Raw genomic sequence first — 22235 nt, 5'->3', positions numbered from 1 at the left:
TCTTCTTTTGATCACTTAATTAATCCTAGATTAATTCTTGATCAATACTAATTAAATACTATTATTCTTATTATTAATATACTAGAACTTATAATATATTAATAACCATAAGTGTCTTATTTCTCTCATCTAGTCTATCCAAGTGCATGATGCCATGCAACCCAAATGGACCATGCCGGGTCGGGTCAAGTCTTACCAATTATAGTTATGGACTTAGACATTAATCCAACACATTTTACCCTAAGAGTAGATGTCAGTTTCTGACTAAGTGTTTTGTGGGAATTTTAGCCGGAGGATTTCCGGAGCAGCAGCCGCACCAGTCAGAGGATTCCTGCATAGTTCAGCAGCTACTACGAGGTGAGTTACCTTCCAGTAGCGGCGGGTCTACGACCACAATGTTGGCCCACCAATATGGATCGTATGCTAGATGTTTGTCTTTGTGATATTCATCTGTGTTGTTACTACCTGATATGTTATATGCTAGCGTGATATGGTATGTGATAGTGATAGAGTTCGGTTGTTAGGACCGAAGGGTAGGTTAGGCACCCCAAATAAGCCTAACAGTATGTTATGACATGTTTAGCTGCTAGCATGATATGTTACATGAGATAGAGGTAGTAGGAGGGGGAAGAGTCCCCGAAATTCGGTTGTTAGGACCGAAGGGTAGGTCGGACACCCCAAATATGTCTGACAATAGATTATGCTATGATATATGTGATAATAGTAGTAGGGGTGAAATAGTCCCCAAGTTTCGGTTGTTAGGAACGAAGGGTAGTCAGCACTCCAGAATGGCTCGACATGGGTAGGTCAGCGCCCTAGAACGGCTTGACACGGGTAGGACGGCACCCCAGAATGCCTGCATGGGTAGGTCGGCACCCCAAAATGGTCGTACGGGTAGGTCGGCACACCAGAATGGTCGTACCAGGTAGGTCAGGCACCCCAGAAATGTTTGGCATTATGTATGTGATATGATTGTATGGTATGTGGTATGATGGGAGAACTCACTAAGCTTCGTGCTTATAGTTTTCGATTTTGGTTTCAGGTACCTCATTAGCGAAGGGGAAGGAGCTGGCGCGGTAGCGGCACATCATACACACACACACTTTGGTTTCCCGCATTATGAGATGTTCCGGGATTGTACTCTGACATTATTATTATTTTCATGTTTTGGGTTTTTAGACACGAGATATGTTTTATGAAATGATATGATCGGATGATGTTTTACTACAAATGTTTTACAAACTACTTAATTTGAATGAAATTTTTGGGTGCGAAAATTCGGTCGTTACAAGTTGGTATCAGAGCCCTGGTTTGAGGGATTCGGACACACCTTCGGGGGCGTTTGGACTCAAACCGAGGGATTAAAAGATTTTATAAGAAAGTGGTTTTTTAAAGTACCCATACAAGCTTATGTTACGTTTATCAGTTTCAGTAGAACAACATGCTAGAATAGGACTAAGGATCTAGGAGTGATGCCTTATGTGCCTACTTTATGTGCTTTAACTTATGAGAGTTGCATGCTAGAATTGAGTAGATAGCAGTAGGATAGCCTGACTAGGTTATGCCTGATAGTATGAGCTTAGTATTGTATGCTAGTGCACTTCCTGTTATGAGGATAGAGCTGCTTGAGACTGTTCCCTTTTTGTCCGAATGTTGTTTGCTTTGTGCTATGAGGGCTTTGAGTGATGTGAGTTAGATGTTAGGTGAATACGTTAAAGTCACATGTGATTAGGGTTGCATAATCTCAGAGTGTTGAATTTGACCCTATTGTGTAGCTCTTTTTTGAGTCCTAACCGTTGTAGGGATGAGTCCCTTACTCAAAGGATTATCCGAGCCACGTTGCATGTGACTGTATTCAGGTAATAGCTAATTGGCATTACAAAGAGACCTTCAGCAACTGAGGACTGGGTTGGGTGTTGTCAAAGGTCTCCTAGGGTAAGCCTAGGATATGAGTAGCAGAGAGCAGCAATGGTAAAAGAGACCTAGTGGAGTCAAGGCAGTCCTTGAGGAAGGTACAGATAGATGTGGAAGGTAGTATGGGCATGTACTACTGAAAGTAGAGGATCTGTTCCTGAATTGAGGAAGGCTAAGACAAGATCAGGGAACTTGTAATAGATGTGATCCCTTTAGAGGTATCAGTATCACTAATAGTTGTATGTATGTATTGCAGAATGGTGGTACTACGTCAGAGGCCAGCAGTTGGTAGTTCTGGAGAGGGATCGGGTCCCGGATCAGGTTCTGAGGCATTAGATGAGAGGGTACGCGAGTTCATCGTGTCAGAGATCACCAGAGGCAACCTTGAGTCGACCCCCATCATTTTCGGGTCATTCAAGAAAGGGATAGTTGAGCTGATGGAGGACCGCCTCAAGGCGTTCAGGAGTGACATGGCATCTGGCCAGTCAGGATCTCGCACACTATCCTTTAAGGACTTCAGTGGCAGTGGTGCACTGGAATTCCATGGGGCGAAGGACCCTATTATTGCTAGACGATGGATTGCGGACCTTGAGTTCGCACAACTGACCAGCTTCTACCCCGAGCGGTCGAAGGTGAGATATGCAGCAGGATGTTTACGAGACCGAGCTAGAGATTGGTAGGAGTCCGTCGGTGACTCATTTGGAGCCTCGTCTGTTGAGGCTATGGCCTGGTCGGACTTTGTGACCAGGTTCTAGGCAGAGTTTGCATCGGCTGTCGAGCTTCAGCAGCTGGCTAGGGAGTTTTTAGATATGAGGTAGACGACGGAGATTGTGGCAGAGATCTCCGCCAAGTTCCGGGAGAGGGCGTTGTGTGAATATATATTGTTTGTTTATTTGAGATGGGTGCTGAAGGAATGAGTTATACATGTTTTTAAATAATTTAAACTAAATATGTATTTTTATCTACGAAAAATGTTGGGTAGAACATGGGTAGATGAAATAGTTGATGTGTGTTAAAAAGGTGAGAGGCCTTGATGTTGTTTTTGTTGTTGTTGTTGTAGTCATTCAGCAGAGTATGGATGACAACCATGGACTATACTAGACAATCTATGGAACACTAGCAGGCCCGCAACCTGTAGGTGTAATGAACTATATGTTCATTTGATGTACTCTAAAACCCATTGACATGTGTTGGAAGAGAGAATACCTGTAAATAATACCGTCGATAAATGAGAGCTATGGACTTAGCACATGTTGAATAAAGTTTGGCAGCTATTGAATTACTGCCCGTTGTATAAACCCCGGTCACGAGGTGACTTTGTGTCTATTCCTTAGGATGAATCCTTAGGAAGGAGGGATAGTTGATTCGTAGGGTAAACCCTTAAGAAATAAATAAAATAATGGGGTTTGGGGTAATTCGATTGATTGATTCATGTTTAAACATAATAAATTTGTGTATTGTGGGTGGAAAACCCTATATGCTCACCAGGCTTCTAAGCCTGGCCCACTCAGCTGTTTATATTACAGGTAGAGGACCTTGAGCATAGTCGGATGATGATGATGAGTGAATTTTGGATTATAGGCCAGTAGTTACAAATAACTGTCGTAAGGCTTATAATGTCTTGTTTTTGATTTTGATCATTATCGGAACATGACATCTCGAGGTTTTGATATAAAAGGAAATGATATATTTCTTAAAGAAAGGTTTTGACAAACTTTTATCATATTTTGTTTTGGGGACCAATTCCGCAACATCTTTTATAAAGATTTCTCTGATTTGATTTTAAAAAGCATAAATTAAATCGGCCTTTTCTTGCCGAGAAATTAGGGGATGTCACAGTTGCTATCACAGCATTAGTTTAAGCGAACTAAGAAATATCCTACGATTTCTGCACTTAAACTTAGAATGCTAAGTGATGATTGTGAGATGAGTGTCTACCATAATTTAGACACGAGCACTAGTTTATTTTAGGAAGGATGCCTAAAATGCTTTTATGTGCTAAATGTTTTGTGTTATAGCTATAATGATGCTATTATTTGTTCGGATCTATGGTCTGTTGCGGACCGGATCTGGAAACCTTATGTGTGTAGGATTCTAAACGTATGACTACGATATTGGAACTAACATATAAACGTTTCGAAGACTTAACATCTAAAAAAATGAAGATCTAAGTTCACCTACGATTGGTGTATAGATCGAAATGGTGAGTACTCAAAGTGGGTTCGGAAGTGATAATCCACAGCCTGAGCCAATCACGATGACTGGAGTGCAGGCAAGGGTACGTACGATGTTAGGTGAACAGATGGAAGAAACAAAACGTTTACTTCAACAAAGTAAGGATGAAATTATTGTGCCAATAGGTCAGACATCTATTCTTGAGGCAACTATTAGGGTTCCTAAGTCTATTGAAGAAATGATCAATGACACAACCACCAACAAAGTTGAAGTTGGCAAGAAGATGAATCTTGAGGGGTATTCAAGGCCCAACAAGAGCAACATATCCTCAAAGTTTGGCAAAAGAATAGATAAAGGAAAATGGTGTGGAAAGTGCAAAAATAAAAACTCTGGGGAATTGTGATGGCAAGGTGAAGTGCTTTAAGTGTGGAGAAATAGGGCATTACGCCAATAAGTGTACGATTCCCAAGGAGGTGTGCTACGGATGTAAAGAAGAAGGTCATATTTCTAAGAATTGTCAAAAGAAAAATGAACTAACAAGGCCAAGTGCACCATCAACGCCAAAGGAATTTCAGGATATCCTTGATGAAGTGATTAATAACACTAGGAAGTAGAAGTGAAGACTTGATACCCGAATATCAAGTAACGAAGTAGTAATATGAATAGTAACAAGTAGTTTACCCTATGAGAGGCATAGTATAGGGTAAACTTCAACCTTTGTGTAATCGTTTCAAGGAAATAAAATAAACCCTAGTTTTGTCGTCTGATTAATAGAATGGTTGGTGTAATTTTTTTGAAGTTGTCCCAATCATCTGGAATTTCCATCACCAACCAAGTTGAAGTAGAGTTGATCATTGAAGATACGCGTGAAAGAAGTCCTAGTAGAGTCTAGGAAAATTTTATGATTAATTGGACACATTTGTATGTGTTAAATTGTTTTGTGATTTCAGGACTTAGGGACTGCGAGACAGTACTTGGGACGAGTATGAGTTGGTGTGAATAGTAGTAGAGATCTATACTACTGGAAGCACAGGACTCACACTTGGATAAAGGAAAGTCACAAGGTTATCAAGAAGCTATTATTTGATTCCGATGTGTTCTAGTCTGTCATTACCATCGTTTTGGTAATGACTAAGAAGATGATTGTTATTCCGACCTTAGAGGTTATATCAAATTGAGTCCGACTACGATGAGTTTATTATGTGGTTCAGAGAACCAGGTTCGATGTAACATTTGACTTAAGCCAGAAGATTGAAATGAAAGATGATCAAAAGTGATCAATAGAAGTATCGCACTCATTGTTAATGAAGTTGGTAGTTAGAAAAGATACATGTTGAATGGTGATTGTATCACATTATAACATGAAGGAAGGTATAATTTTTTCTGAAATTTGTCCCTAGGAGATCTGAGTCTAAGTAGTGCAGTATAGAATGAGAGATCATTAGAACATGACCCATCGGTCTGTTACAATAAATGAAGGAAAGTACTTATTCCAAGAAGAAGAAGGAGTCCTCAATAAGGATTTATTTTGTAACTCGAAGGTTACGATTGAAGGTCCTATGAAGATCTGATGCTTTTTAGGATTAGTTGGATATTATTACAGAATTATCCAAGGCTTTTCTTCGATCGCGACTCCTTTGACAACTTTGACCCACAAAGGAGCTATCTATACTTGGAATGAGAAGCATAGGAAGCTTTGAGAAGTTAAAGAAGAAGTTGTGTGAAGCACCGATGCTTTGGTTACCTAAAGGAGTTGATGACTTCATAGTTTATAGTGATGCCTCTGGAGTTGGGTTAGGATGTGTTCTTACCCAAAGGGATAACGTGATAGCGTATGCATCGAGGCAATTGAAAGAGCATGAAAAGAACTACCCCACTCACGATTTGGAGTTGGCAGCGGTAGTATTCACCCTAAAGATATGGAGGCATTATTTTTATGGCTCAAAGTGTAAACTTTTCACTGATCATAAGAGTCTCCAGTATCTCTTTGATCAGAAGGAATTGAACATCATGCAACGACGCTTGCTAGTATTACTCAAGGACTACGACTGTGAGATACATTACTACCCTGGTAAAGCAAATGTTGTTGCTGATACTCTCAGTCGGAAGGTAAGTCCTGAAAAGAAAAGGGCCAAGAGCGTTAAGAATTAAAGTTGTCTTGACAATTGTGAAAATATAAAGATAGCTCAACAGGAAGCTTTAGAGAAAAATGACCGAAATGAGGAACGTTTGAGTAAAACGTTGGTGTTTGGTACAAAGAGTCAAGGAATGGAGGTATTCAAAGATAGGATTTGGGTACTTAGGATGGGAGGAATAAGAAGTCTTCTGATGGAAGAAGCTCACAAGACCATGTACTTGATTCATCTCGGCAATACGAAAATGTATAGAGATCTAAATCCCTATTACTGGTAGCCGACGATGAAGCTCGAAGTTGCTAAAGTATGTGGCTGAGTGTGTAACTTGTGCCAGGGTTAAGGCACAACATCAGAAAACGTATGGGAGTTTAGAACCTTTACGTGTACCCCTGGGTAAATGGGAAGATATCACTATGGATTCTGTGACTAAACTGCCCAGAAGATGGAACGGTCACGACATGATTTGGGTGGTCGTTGATCGCTTCACTAAGAGTGCGCTTTTCATAGCAGCCAACGAGAAATGGTCTATGGATAAACTTGCGAATTCTTATGTGAAGGAAAGTGTGAGGCTTCACGGTGTCTTGTTAACGATTGTATCTGATCGTGACAACCGGTTTACCTCAAGGTTTTGGAGGAGTCTATAAGAAGAATTGGGTACGAAGTTGTGTTTGAATACAGCTTACCATCTGCAAACCGATGGTCAGAGTGAATGAATGATTCAAATGTTGTAGGATATGTTGAGAATATGTACCCTAGAATTTCAAGGTAACTGGGATGAACACTTACCTTTAGTAGAATTCACCTATAATAATAGTTTCCACTCAAGTGTCAAGATGGTACCTTATCACGCTTTGCATGGGAAAAAGTGTCGGATGCCATCATGTTGGCTAGAAGCTGAGGAAAAGCAGTTTATGGGACTTGAAATAGTCCATTAGATTGCTGAAAAGTTGTAAGTGATTAGGGAAAAAGTTGAGTCCAAGGTTGAGTCCAAGGTTTATTGGAGATTCGGTTTCACTTAAATTCTCGTCGTGGAAGGGACTTATAAGATTTGGTAGAAGGGGAAAGTTGAGTCCAAGGTTTCTTGGACCATTTAAAGTTCTTCAAAGAATCCGTAATCAAGCTTACAAGCTAGAATTACCGGAAGAACTAAAGAGTATTCATAACACCTTTCATGTGTGTTATTTGAAAAAGTTCACGGGAGGTGTACCCGACATAATTCCCATTTCTGAATTAAGGTTGGACGAGAACATGAGGTTAATTGGAGAACCTGAGGTAATCGTTAACCCTAAGACTAAGAAGTCGTAACATAAGATAGTCGAATTAGTGCCTGTATGTTGGAAACATATAAATGGGCCAAATCCCACCTGGGAAACGGAGAGTGACATAGTGAGTCGCTACTCGTAGTTGTTTGTCGTTGTCTGATTCCGAGGACGGAATCATCCTATGGGGGAGAGAGTTGTAACGCCCGTGTTTCTAAGCATGACCCACTCAGCTGTTTATATTAAGGTAGAGAACCCCGAGCATAGTCGGATGATGATGATGATGAGTGAATTTTGGATTATAGGCTAGTAGTTACAAATAACTGTCGTAAGGCCTATAATGTCTTGTTTACGCTTTTGATCTGTACCGGAACATGAAATCCCGAGGTTTTGATATAAATGGAAATGATATATTTCTTAAAGAAAGGTTTTGACAAACTTTTATCATATTTTGTTTTTGGGACCAATTCTGCAACATCTTTTATAAAGATTTCTCTGATTTGATTTTAAAAAGCATAAATTAAATCGGTCTTTTCTGACCGAGAAATTAGGGAATGTCATAGATATGCTAAAGCGAGGTTGGCTAGAGGGTCATGGGGAGCATCGAAGTAGTGCTCAAGATGACAGAGAAGATTCAGCTGGTCCAGAGCAGGCTTCAGACTGCTCAGAGTCGGCAGAACAGTTATTGATGAGTTGAAAAACTCTTTGATCGTTTAGATCTCACACAGGTTAATCAGAATAATGCAAACAAAATAACAAAGAAGAGAATGAATCAAAATAAGCTGAATGATTCAATAGATTCACGCCTCAGCAGAGCTCGATAAAGAACTTCCGCTGTAGAGGCTTTTTGGGTTACAATCGATAAAACTATAATCTCTATGAATGATCGACTAAAAAGCTACATACAAAGATGCATGCAAGCATCTATAAATAATAAACCCTATTATTAAATCACGGATGGACAGGCCCAATCCGGATACAAAATTGGACTAAGGACCGAGCCCAAGACGCAACACATAATGGACCCTACAATCTCCCCCTTTGCGTCAATTGGGGCGAGACTCTACATTGGCTTACTAGATCCTGCTACATTAACCTTCTTCGTGGTATCGAACAGACAAGGAATGATGGCAAGAAAAGTTTTTCTGAAATGAATGTACCAGTGGATCATGTCATTGAAGTACTTCTTATCATCTTTAGAATTCTGCTTACACTGATTGATGATCCCCAGAACATGCTCCAAACACGAAGTGGTATAAAGATGCTTGTCAGCCAAGGCGAACAGACACTTTTTGGCCTTCATTCCTGGTGAACATAATTGAGTTTTGCTTTGGATCGATCCTCCCCATCTACATTTTATTTAGATCACTTGTAGAACCGACTGGGGAGATGGTGGGCTTCTTCCTGAAAACATTCAAAATTTCCTGATCCATCTTAGCAACCTCCATGATATAACAGACGAACATCCTCTTGAAGTGATCTATGATCGGCCCATATTCAGCTTCATTGGTGAGGAGGATGTTATGTAGGTTGATCCAATCGATTGGATTCAGGTTAGGAAGATCAACAAGAGAAATGGCATATTCGGCTTTATCTGACCCCCTCAGAATCTAGAATCTGACGTTCGTGAAGTTACCTTCCCGAAAGGGTTTGAAGACCCGAACGTTGATGATCTTCTGTGCACTCCACGTCTGATACTGAGGATGAGCAAACCTCAGATAGAAGTCAATAAGTTCCCTATCGACCTTCGGGTGAGGATGAGGGACTTCAGCGATGTGGGGAAACACATGAAATATAAAGGCCTTTCGGGTCAAGGGCATGTCGAACTGAGAGTCAACAGAATTAACCCTGTCCAAGGAGATCACAGGTTCAAGCCAGAGGATGTTGGGAGACTCGATAGCTTCTTTGATAAGCTTCTCAAGAGTCCATGGAGGGAATAGGGTTTTTCTACTTTCAAGGAGATAATGAGCCTCCTTCATCCTCCTTTCGTTTGCTTCGGCCTCCCTAGCGATCCGAGCACTCATGTCTGGTTCCTTGTCCCTGGCCTGTTTCTTCAAGATGTTAGCAATGGTTTCTTTGTCATCGTCGCCATCACTGTCATGACCTGAAGCATGACCAGTTGTTGGTGGTTCGGTTGCTTTAGTAGAAGTAGGGGGCGGTTGAGATTGATTATTGCCCTTTGTTTTAGAGTGTCGAGAAGTAGAGGCGAGGCTTTGGACCAACTGCTGCCATAGAACTGAGCCATAGTCGAGGTTGATCCCATTGTACAACCCGTAAAGAATCATCATGAACAAACGACTAGCCCCATCAGAACCGGCACTCCTCTCTAATAAACCTTTGAACAGTATCGTGAAAAAGCCATTCCACTAAGGAGGAAGACACGACTTCTTGAACTTCGTGATAGTGGTGAGGTTTTCAGTGTAACCCATTTTGTAAAACATGGAGAATAATTGGCCCACAGGGATAGAGTCAGGGTTAACCCTCGAGTCATCAGGTTCAAACCCTAGAATTGAGCAAAATCGTTGCTTGGAGATGGAGGATTTGGTATCAAGGATGTCGAAGTAGATGCGATCAACATATTTATCGTACTGAGCTGTGGAGAAAATCTGGGATAGACACTCTATAGGCATAGTTTCGACCTTGGTCAGTGCGAGAACCGGTGGAGAGTATTTGAGACACTCCACTGTGGGATACATGAAGGCATCATAGGAAACTGGGGTGAGATCAATGACCTAGCTTTGCTGGGGTCTGATTGGGAGAATGTGAGAGGTTTCATGAATAGAGGAAGAATACGCCATTGTTGAGTGCTTCGAAGAAGAAGATGAATAGTGAGAGAAAATCGTCTTTTTTTGCTCTCAGAAATTTGGGGAAGTAAAGAGGTAAAACAATTAGGGTTTAACCCTTTATACTGTGTGTAGAGGTGAGAGAAAAATTCGCCCCCAAATCCTCTTGAAAAGCGAATCGGTTCCTGAGTTGATTGATGCGTGACAGTTGGAAACCCCTATGATTACACATGAGAGAGAAAAACGTTTCCATTTAGCACGCCTTCCCATCAAATACCTTTTGAATTCTTGAAACCTTTAGTCTCCTAGCTGAGTCATCATCTTATCTTTCAAATGAGCTGTCGTCATTAAATAAAAACAAACACTTAGAAAAACCACCGCATCCCTTTGTAAATATAGCATTATGAACCGGAGCTAAAAAAAATAGCTTGTAGTGAACCAAACCAGACTTTTGGAAAATCAAAAGGATTTTCGTGCATAGAGTATCAAAGATGAGGAAATAAAGCAACATCTATGTGGGAATTTGTGATGTCAATATAGACATGAAACAGTGGATCCCGGGCACGAATCTCTTCCTTCAAAGTCAAGAGAGACTTTAAAGTGTCTGTTTGGATTCCCGTTGAATTATGATGAAGCACTTGTTAAGAAGTGCTGAAAGGCATCTTTTAATGAGGCTTAGAGGGGTGGCTTTCGCTTCAGTTCAGAATTCCAAATCTTGAAATAAGATAGAAAACGAATGAAGTACTTGTGAGACCAATGTGGTCTGTTGAACAAGTAGGTTTGGAAAATATTTAGTGACTTGTTGGAAATGTTTGGTGTGAAATCTCAAAAACAATTTAAAACTGGATTCTATGGGAAGAAATGTTATGGTGTTTAACAATTTCATACGAATCACACAAAAAGAAAAAAAAATAGAGATTTCATGGTTCAACCACTTGGGTGTTTTTGATAATTCATGGGTGAAATCTAGAGCAAATTTAATTGTTCACCGTCAATGCATAGTGGGTATTGAATGTTGGGTTTCACTTAGCACGTAGTGACACGAAGCTAAGATCATAAACTCAGAGATTGTGTAACCGTAAACCTCAGTGGTTATTTTTGAGAGTCTCAAGGGTTACATTTATGAACCGAAATATGATGGAGAAAAAATGTTTGAGGTGTTGTAAAGAAACCAAAGTACCTCTACTATAAAAGGAATAACCAAGCAGAAAACTCTTAACTCATATGAGAAAAGAGTAAGGTAGCTCATGATTAGAATAAATTTAGCAGCCTAATTGGGATGACGAGGTTTGTTTATACCCAGTCAATAAGGCTTTATTCAAAATTAGTTGAGGCTTTGGACAACACGCAGCAGCATGCTTCTAGGGACACTTAGCTAGTACAAAAGAAAGAAAATATTTTTGGAATTATGATACCTGCTCCATCGATATTCCAGAGACTGTTAACATAAACAGAAGTAGAGACAAAAGAAAGAAAATATTTTTGGAATTTTGATATTTTTATAAAGAGAAAAAACAAAACAAACCAAACAAATTTTTTTTTTTGAACCGAACCAGAAATGAACCGAACGCTCAGTTCATTTCGGTTCCTTAAAAAAAATTATTTTTGGATTTTTTGAAAACAATTGTACAATATTATACAACCAAAGATATCACCTTTTTGAGATAAGCGAAAACAAGTGTAGTGGGACCGAACCCGAAATAGACCAAGAGTTCGGTTCATTTCGGTTCCCGTGTGAACCGAGCCTGAAATAGACCGAGCGTTCGGTTCATTTCGCTTCCAACTTTTAGTTTTGAGAAGGTGTTTTGGTACTGACTCCGATTCCGTCATACCTAGGCCATGTAGGATTTTATTGAAACTTGCTTCAGGAAGGGATTTGGTGAAGATGACGGCCAGTTGATCAGCGGTTCGAACAAAGTGAATATCGACATTTCCATCTTCCATTATGATCCTTAACAAAGTGATACCTCAGTGCTATATACTTGGTCTTGGAATGTTGCACTGGGTTATGACAGATCCTATTTGCACTTTCTGAGTTGCAATATAGTGGGATCTTTTTCATATTGAGTCCATAATCCCGGAGTTGGCTTTGGATCCAAATCACTTGAGATGTGCAGGAGGCAGCTGCAATGTACTCTGCTTCGGTTGTAGATAGAGAAACACTTGTTTGTTTCTTCGATTGACAGCAAACCAACTTCCCGTCTAGGAATTGGCAGCCTCCTATGGTGCTTTTTCGATCTAGACCACATCCTCCTAAGTCTGCATCTGAGTAGGCTTGAACGAAGAAACCTGAGTTTGAGGGATACCAGAGACCGAGAGAGGTGGATCGCTTCAAATACCGTAATATATTCTTCATTTCCAGCATGTGTGGTTCACGAGGATTTTCTTGAAACCTGGCACAATAGCATACTAAAAACATTATATCGGGCCTGCTAGCTGTGAAGTGCATAAGGGAACCAATCATTTGGCGATATAGCGTTATGTCGACTGCTGGTTTTTCTAAAGATGGTGTGAGCTTGGTGCCGAACGCCATAGGGACTTTGACCTTTGAGTCTCCCATCATGCCGAATTTGGCAACGAGAGTCTTAGTGTATGCTTCCTGGTTGATAAAGATGCCTTTGGGTCCCTGTCTAATATTTAAGCCAAGGAAAAAGTTAATCGGACCCATTGAGATCATTTCAAATTTAGTCTTCATCAACTTCCTGAATTCAGCTATTAGGCTAGGATTCGTGGAGCCGAAGATGATATCATCGACATAGATTTGAATGATCATAAGGTGGTTACCTTCCTTTTTATGAAAGAGGTTGGATCAACCGAACCTTGTTTTAATTTAGACATCTTTAAAAACTTAGTTAATGTTTCATACCATGCCCTAGGTGCTTGTTTCAGACCATAAACTACCTTATCCAAGATGTAGCATTGAGTTGGACGCTTTTCATTTACAAAACAAGGAGGTTGCTCCACGTACACGGTTTCTTCGAGTTCCCCATTTAGAAATGCACACGTCACATCCATTTGGTAGACCTCGAAATTCTTGTGTGCAGCATAGGCAAGAAATATTCTAACGGAATCCAGCCTTGCAACCGGAGCGAATGTCTCTTCATAATCGATTCCGTCTTCTTGGAAATATCCTTTCACCACCAGCCTAGCCTTATTTCGGATCACATATCCCTCCTTGTCCATTTTGTTTCTAAACACCCATTTGAGACCGACAACCGAGGCATCTTTTTGTGTTGGAATGAGTCTCCAAACCTTATTTCTTTCGAACTCATTGAGTTCGTCTTGCATTGCCTGAACCCAATCAGAATGATCGAGAGCAATATTGACGGTCTTTGGCTCTATTTTGGAGATGAATGAATTAAACATGCAGAATTCTACTTTGGAGAATAGAGCAGTTTGCTTCAATTTCAGTTGAGATCGAGTTAAAAACTTTTCTGATGCATCACCCACTATTTGAGATACATGATGATCTTTGGTCCATTTGGTGAGAGGAGAATAATTTAGATCATAGGATGGATCAAATTCAGCATTTACCATTTCTTCCAACTCTGATTGAATATCATCATCATAGTGCATATCAGAATTCTCCCCCTCGACAGATGATGAATTATTTGGACGTGAACAAAAAAATCTTTCTTCGACTGGGATTTCGGGCTGATCCGGACTTTCGGTTGCTACATGACTTTCGGGTCGTTCCGGACTTTCTGTTGCTACAGGACTTTCGGGTTGTTTCGGACTTTCGGTTGCTACAGGACTTTCGGGTTGTTCCGGACTTTCGGTTGCTACAGGACTTTCGGGTTGTTCCGGACTTTCAGGTTGTTCCGGACTTTCGGTTCTGACAAAGATTGGATTCTTCCAATTGCTATGAGTATTATCGTCGATTGCTCTAAGGAGGTTCATTTCGAACTGGTTCCTCTTCTCGCATTTGTTTGGCTGCGTCTTCGACAATTTTCTTAAGGTGATCCATCTTGTTGTCTGCTGTCGTGGCCTCAGAGTGAGTAGCCTTCTCAGGATCATCAAATAAATCCATGAACTGGTCAAAGAAATTGGCGATTGAGGCTGTGACTTGACTTAATTGAGAGAAAATTTCTCCAAGTGCTTCTTCAGTAGACTTCAACTTCTTGACGTAATTGTCATCGAACGTTACATGATATGTTTCTTTAGTTAGTTTAGAACGCTTATTCAAAACCCTGTACGCCTTTGAAGTAAGAGAATATCCCAGAAAGATGCCTTCATCGGCTTTGACATCAAATTTATTGCGATGCTCTTTGGAGTTGAAAATGAAGCACCTCGAACTGAACACATGAAAGAACTTGACATTCAGCATCCTGTTGTTATTAATCTCATAGGGGGTGAGAGAGAAACGCTTGTTGAGATAAGATCTATTTGGAGTGAAATAGGTTGCGGTAATGGCATCTACCCAGAAATATAGAGGAAGGGAAGCAAAACTCAGCATGTTTCGGGCCGCCTCACACAGGGATCGGTTTCGCCTTTCGACAATTCCGTTTTGTTGAGGTGTATAGGGGGCTGAGAAATTATGACTGGTTCCTTTTTTTGTCAAGAAATCTTCGAGTTCTTTGTTCTTGAATTCCGGTCCATTGTCGCTTCTGATGTTTCGAACGACTTTTCTCAGTTGCACTTCGACCTGCTTGATAAAGATCTTTAGCTTGGGAGTCGCCTTAGATTTGTGCTTTAGAAAGAATACCCAAGTAAATCGTGAGAATTCATCAATAATAACAAGGATGTACTTGTTACCGCCAATGCTCTCGATTGATGATGGACCACATAAGTCGATGTGAAGCAACTCAAGTGGTTCAACAACATTGGTGTTTATGATTGTTGGGTGACTTTGGCAAGTTTGTTTCACCATTTCACATGCAGCTCATAAGTGTTCTCGATCGAACTTAAGCAATGGAAGTCCCCGAACATGACCATCGGTGACTAGCTTGTTGATGTCTTTGAAGTTGAGGTGTGAGAGCCTTCTGTGCCACAACCAACTTTCATTTGAATGGGCTTTGGACAATAGACATATGGCTGGATTCCCATTGATTGGTTTGATATTCAGAGGGAACATTTCACCTTTTTGTTCTGACTTGAGAATGACTTTGTTGGATTTCTTCTCTATTATCTCTGAACCTTCATCATCGAATGTAACGCCCGTGTTTCTAGGCTAGGCATTAATATTGATATAATGGTCTAGGTTAACCTTTGTAACTCATTTAGAAGAAATGAAAAGGAATTATGTGAATTATGTGTTTTATGCTTAATTATTAGGATTTAATTAATTAAAAACAAAAATAAACGTCAAAATTAAAGTGTGAGATAAGCCCAATATCTTTACATAAAGTTGTAGTGGTCGAAACAAGGATTTCGGGGATATAAAGAATGCCGAAATCCGAGTTATAACAAAGAAGCTATGACCTATCTAAATTTCGCGACGAAACCGGCACGGTGTCGAATGTTGTAAAAAGTGTGTTTTTGATAAACTACTTTTTAGCCTTAGTAATCTAAATGAAAGTCGTAGTATTCGTTAAACCGAGAAGTTCGATAAAAAGAACGCCCAAATCTGACTTCATATGAGAAAGTTATGATTTTTCGAAGTTTCAGCTTAACAGTAGAAAACTAGAAACTCGAATTTTAGATCAAGCGATTTTTCGCCGACACAACCTAAACGAGAATTGAAGGTCTCGTCATTAGTAGCACAATGGTAAATAGTCTGACGAACACGGACGTCGGATGAAGAAGTTATGAATTTTTAACGGAATTCCTATCCCGGTGTGTTAAAAATAATAATATAAAAATTAAATTCAAAATTAGCCGACGAAGTCCAAACGGAAGTTGTAGAGCGTAATTTTAGCTACGCGTGCATATAAAGAACGTCAAAAACGGAGCTTGTATGCGAAGGTTATGGATTTTAGAAGTTTTTGCACAAAAATCAAGAAAATCCGCATAGTCACGCTTTTGCCACGTGTCCTCGCCTCACATATGCCACGTGGCGAAATCTGCTGAGTCACCCTCGCATGAACAGTAACCGCGGTCCACTAGAAGTCCGACGCATGTATTATCCTCGTGTCTGAGCATCGCACATGGGTCACGAGTCCGCGGTCCAATCAAAGGCTGCCACCGAGTCCCTCGCACCTGCGCACCCTCACCTGCGGACCCCACCACCAAGCCGACTTCAGACCAGTATACTTCGGTCCAATCACAGGAAGCCAGCAAGCCTTCGTACGTGCAGCCCTTGTGTGATCCTTCCCCTGCGAGCCCTCGGATCTGCGACGCGTGGTTCCTTCTTAGCCGTCCGATCAGAAGCTCCACCCTATAAATAGAAGACTGCGAGCCTTCCTGGGTAACTTTGGAAATTTGCCACTTTTCACCCTAAATCTCATATTTCTTTCATATTAGCATCCCCCAGAGCCCCGATATCAATTGTAAACCTCAGAATACTCCACGAAGTGCCCGTGAAGCCTGAAAAATTTATCTTTTCGGTTTCGAAGCCCGACCCTCGCAGAGCCCGGTTTCTCAATAGAACTCCCGGTTTTATTAGAAACGATCATTTTAGGAAACGAATTGCTGCTCGTTTTTCATTAAATTACGTGAGTGTGTAGTTACTTTCACCTTACACATAGATATGAAGTATTTTACATAAAATACATGTTGTGTGAATATATATTGTTTGTTTATTTGAGATGGGTGCTGATGGAATGAGTTATACATGTTTTAAATAATTTAAACTATATATGTATTTTTATCTACGAAAAATGTTGGGTAGAACATGGGTAGATGAAATAGTTGATGTGTGTTAAAAAGGTGAGAGGCCTTGTTGTTGTTGTTGTTGTTGTTGTTGTTGTTGTTGTTGTTGTTGTTGTCATTCAACAGAGTATGGATGACAGCCATGGACTATTCTAGACAGTGTATGGAACACTAGCAGGCCCACAACCTATAGGTGTAATGAACTATATGTTCATTTGTTGTACTCTAAAACCCATTGACATGTATTGCAAGAGAGAATACCTGTAAATAATAATGTCGATAAATGAGAGCTATGGACTTAGCACATGTTGAATAAACTTTGGCAGCTATTGAATTAGTGCCCGTTGTATAAACCCCGGTCACGAGGTGACTTTGTGTCTATTCCTTAGGATGAATCCTTAGGAAGGAGGGATAGTTGATCCTTAGGGTAAAACCTTAAGAAATAAATAAAATAATGGGGTTTGGGTTAATTCAGTTGATTGATTGATGTTTAAACATAATAAATTTATGTATTGTGGGTTGAAGACCCTATATGCTCACCAGGCTTCCAAGCCTAACCCACTTAGCTGTTTATATTACAGGTAGAGGACCACGAGCATAGTCGGATGATGATGATGAGTGAATTTTGGATTATAGGCCAGTAGTTACAAATAACTGTCGTAAGGCTTATAATGTCTTGTTTATGCTTTTGATCTGTATCGGAACATAACATCCCGAGGTTTGATATAAAAAGGAAATGATATATTTCTTAAATAAAGGTTTTGACAAACTTTTAACATATTTTGTTTTGGGGAAAAATTCTGCAACATCATTTATAAAGATTTCTCTGATTTGATTTTAAAAAGCATAAATTAAATAGGTCTTTTATGGCCAAGAAATTAGGGGATGTCACATCGAACGAGACTTTGAGACATGTACCTCCCACCAGTTGAGACACACTGATGAGGTTATGTTGTAACCCCTCTACATACGCCACCTTCCTGATTGTAAAGTCTCGATTGGTTATCATCCCATAACCCTTTATCGTTCCGTAGGAGTTGTAACCAAACTTAACGTTACCACCATTTTGAAGGGACCAGAACTCCCTTAACTCTTCCTTCCTTCCTGTCATATGACGTGAGTAGCCACTGTCTATGTACCATTCTTCGTCGAACTGCTCGTCACTTATAACCTGCAAAAATTAAGCAGATTTAGGAACCCAAAGTTTCTTAGGTCCTCATGAGCCTTTTACAGAAACATGAATTGTAAGAGAAACATCAACAAGATAAGTTCGTTTTATTAAGGTTGTTTCATCTTTCCACTTAATAGTAAACACTTTGATTTTATTGGTGTTAGATGCAGGTATTTTGGATTTAGGATCTGAAGTTTGGACTTTAGCTTGCTTTCGGTCTTCATCTGCTAAGGAAATCTTACTTTTTCCTTTCAAATCCTTCTTCGAGTGTGAGCTTGGTGTAGGACGAGAATTAGGCTTAGAAGAAGAACAAGAAGAATTAGAGGAATAGAAATTAGAATGAGAATCTTTCCTGACTTGAGGTTCGAAATGACCTTTTCGGTTGTGATAATTTGAGGGACCGAACCTAGACCTTTGGTTGCTATTTGTTGATGGATAGAAACTGGGTTTTCGGTTGTTGTGGGTTGCTGGACCGAAACTGGGTCTTCTGTTGTAAAAGGTTGATGGACATAATTCTGGTCTTTGTTTGTTGTTGTTTGGCGGACCGAAACCAGGATTTGGGTTGTTGTTACTTTCGGGACCGAACTTATATTTCCGGTTTTGTTCTTTCTGTGGTCCGAAAGTCTTCTTCTGGTTCTTTTGATCCAATGGACCGAAGCTCCTTTTACTCTTATTTTCTTCTCCTTTTGGATTGGAGTTTCTTTCAAAGAGAGTATAGTGAGGATTTTGGGAGCGCCAGAATTGCTTTCGCTCTGATAGATTTTTCTTGTATCTGAGATTTCTCTGCTGCTTTTGATTTTTCACCTGTTTCGGTGCCCTGTGAATATTTGCCTTTTGTTTCGGCTTCTGAACAACTGGTTCACTTTCCATGGAAGAGGTTTTGCTTGTTGAGGAGACGCATTCTATTGGAACCTCTTTTGTGCCACTGGAACTGGGCACATCAAAGTTGGTAGGTTTATTGAGTGGTTCTGCCACATATCTACCTTTGACCTTCCATGATGTTCGCTTCGATAAACCAACTGCTTCATCTGCGTTGTCTATCGGTGCAGACCAGAAAAACTCATCACAGCCACCGGCGTTATCTTCATTCACCATTGCAGTGAGTTCGGCTGTCTGATGTTCGGTTACACCTGTGACCTTATAAACCTGATTGGGAGTGGTTCTTACCTTTTTGTATACAACGGCCGTTTCTTTAAGGATTGGGGACTTATTTTTGGATAGACGAGCGAATTCCACAGAATTTTCAGAAATCAAGTTTTTGTGGTTTTCAGGTTCGCTCCTAATAAACTCAGAACAATCAACCTCATCCTCTACATAGATTTCACTCATGTCATCGTCCTCATTAAGTTCAAATGCATTTTCAACATCATTTTTGTTTTCTGAACTTAATTTGGTACTCAATGAGTCAAATCGTTGTATAATTTCGGCTCTGAGTTTCAACCTATCATTTTCATCCAAAAGATTCTTAAGCATGTCCTTATGGTCTTTGGACTTTATAAATGATTCAATTTTGTCCAGACCAAACATATAAGTGGGATTTATATCATCTAAAGATACAACACTTTCACAGTTGTATGCTTCGGCATCGATTTCATCCTCCTTTAGCTCAAGGAAGGGCAAAATCATGCAATGTATCTTCTGGCCTATTTCATAGTCTAAATGCAACAGAGTAATGTTAGTATAAAGTCTTTTTGCAATCAAACAAAAAACATTTCTCTGTTTTAACAATTTAAGATTGTCTCTTTGCAAATATATATTTTCATCCCTAGATTTAACTAGCTCCAACTCCATCTGCTCAATCCATATTCTTCGCTCCTTACTCTTGGATGATACCCTGCTTATTTGGTCAGTTAGATTAGAATTCGTGACACGTGTTTGAGTTAAACAACTATCTAGATTTGAAATTCTTGAATTCAAGTTATTTAATTCTTTTTCATATGATGTTTGTGAAATTCTTTTTCATATCTTGACGCTGTTTTGGGCAAAAACCCTAATCCGAGGGTTTGCACCCTATTTAAACACCTTAACTCATCCTCCTTAGTCCCATTTTCTCCCAGAAGACCCAATAGCAAACCCTAGCCGTTATTGAAGCAATCTAAGACTTTTGGAGTGATTTTGGTGCTCTTGTGATCCATGGAAGGAAGGAAAAGCTTGAAGGATCAAGAGGAGGGTAGAAGGGTTCGGTTTTGAGCATCATTTGCTGACTTCAGAAGGTATAAAGTCTATACATTTCTTGCTCTTTTGATAGATCCCATTTTGTGGAGTTTTAGGGCTTTTCTAAGCCATTTTGGTCACCAACCATGATTGGAAGCATGGTTTCAGGTTGATGTTTTTGAGGGGTTACAAGGTAGAAAGGAGTGACTTTTGCACTCTAAGAAGGCCCCATGCATTTTGAGAGCTTGTTTTAGGACCTTTTGAGCTTAAAGTCCCATGAAAGCACGTAAAGGTTGTAACTTTACGTGCTAGATCAATTGTTGAAGCATAGATCTACATTTTGATCAAGTATTGTACATCAGAAAGCGAAGATTTAGTGAGTGGTTGTGACCAACTCGGCGAGTCCGTTCTTGGACTCGCCGATTCCAAGGTTCTGTCCTATATAAGTTGAGGGTCATAACGACCCAGTTGAGTGTGGAAAGGTTTTAAGGGGGTCCCAAGGGGTGACCACACGTTCTGGACTAAGCATTTGTTCTGGAAATTCATGGGACTCGGCGAGTGCATGAACAGACTTGGCGAGTCCAATTCAATCTTCTAAGGATGAAGATGGACTCGACGAGTTGTTCATACAACTCGGTGAGTCAAGGGCAGGACCTGAGTATCAGTTGATGATGAACTCGACGAGTTGTTAATACAACTCGGCGAGTCGGATGAGGATTCAGTCGATGTCATTTAGAAGGAAAACTCGTCAAGTCATCGCCTAACTCGACGCGTAGAGACGGGTATGAGGTCTATTGGAAGGATAGGGACTCGGCGAGTTGGCGAGCCAACTCGGCGAGTCAGGTCAACTAGAAGTTGACTTTGAATCTGACTTGGTCAGGGGGTAAAATGGACATTTTACCCTAAGAGTAGATGTCAGCTTCTGACTAAGTGTTTTGTGGGAATTTTAGCTGGAGGATTTCTAGAGCAGCAGCAGCAGCAGTCAGAGGATTCCTGCACAGTTCAGCAGCTACTACGAGGTGAGTTATCTTCCAGTAGCGGTGGGTCTACGGCCACAATGTCGGCTCACCAGTAGGGATCGTATGCTAGATGTTTGTCTTTGTGATATTCATCTGTGTTGTTACTACCTGATATGTTATATGCTAGCGTGATATGGTATGTGATAGTGATAAAGTTCGGTTGTTAGGACCGAAGGGTAGGTTAGCCACCCCAGATATGCCTAACAGCATGTTATGACATGTTTAGCCGCTAGCATGATATGTTACATAAGATAGAGGTAGTAGGAGGGGGAAGAGTCCCCGAGATTCGGTTGTTAGGACCGAAGGGTAGGTCGGACACCCCAGATATGTCTGACAATAGATTATGCTATGATATATGTGACAGTAGTAGTAGTGGGTGAAATAGTCCCTGAGGTTCGGTTGTTAGGACCGAAGGGTAGTCAGCAACCCATAATGGCTCGACATGGGTAGGTCAGTGCCCCAGAATGGCTTGACACAGGTAGGATGGTATCCCAGAATGGCCGCACGGGTAGGTCGGCATGGCCATACGAGTAGGTCGACACCCCAGAATGGCCGTACCGGGTAGGTCGGGCACCCCAGAAATGCCTGGAAGTATGTATGTGATATGATTGTATGGTATGTGGTACGATGGGGTAACTCACTAAGTTTCGTGCTTATAGTTTTCAGTTTTGGCTTCAGGTGCATCTTCAGCGAAAGGGAAGAGGCTGGCGCGGTAGCGGCACATCATACACACACACTTTGGTTTTCCGCATTATGAGATGTTCTAGGATTGTTGAAATTATTATTATTTTCATGTTTTGGGTTTTCAGACATGAGATATGTTTTATTAAATGATATGATCAGATGATGTTTTACTACAAATGTTTTACAAACTA

Source organism: Lactuca sativa, chromosome 1 (assembly GCF_002870075.4).
Source record: "Lactuca sativa cultivar Salinas chromosome 1, Lsat_Salinas_v11, whole genome shotgun sequence".
In the NCBI taxonomy this organism is placed as follows: domain Eukaryota; kingdom Viridiplantae; phylum Streptophyta; class Magnoliopsida; order Asterales; family Asteraceae; genus Lactuca; species Lactuca sativa.
Note: the sequence above shows the minus strand (reverse complement) of the source record.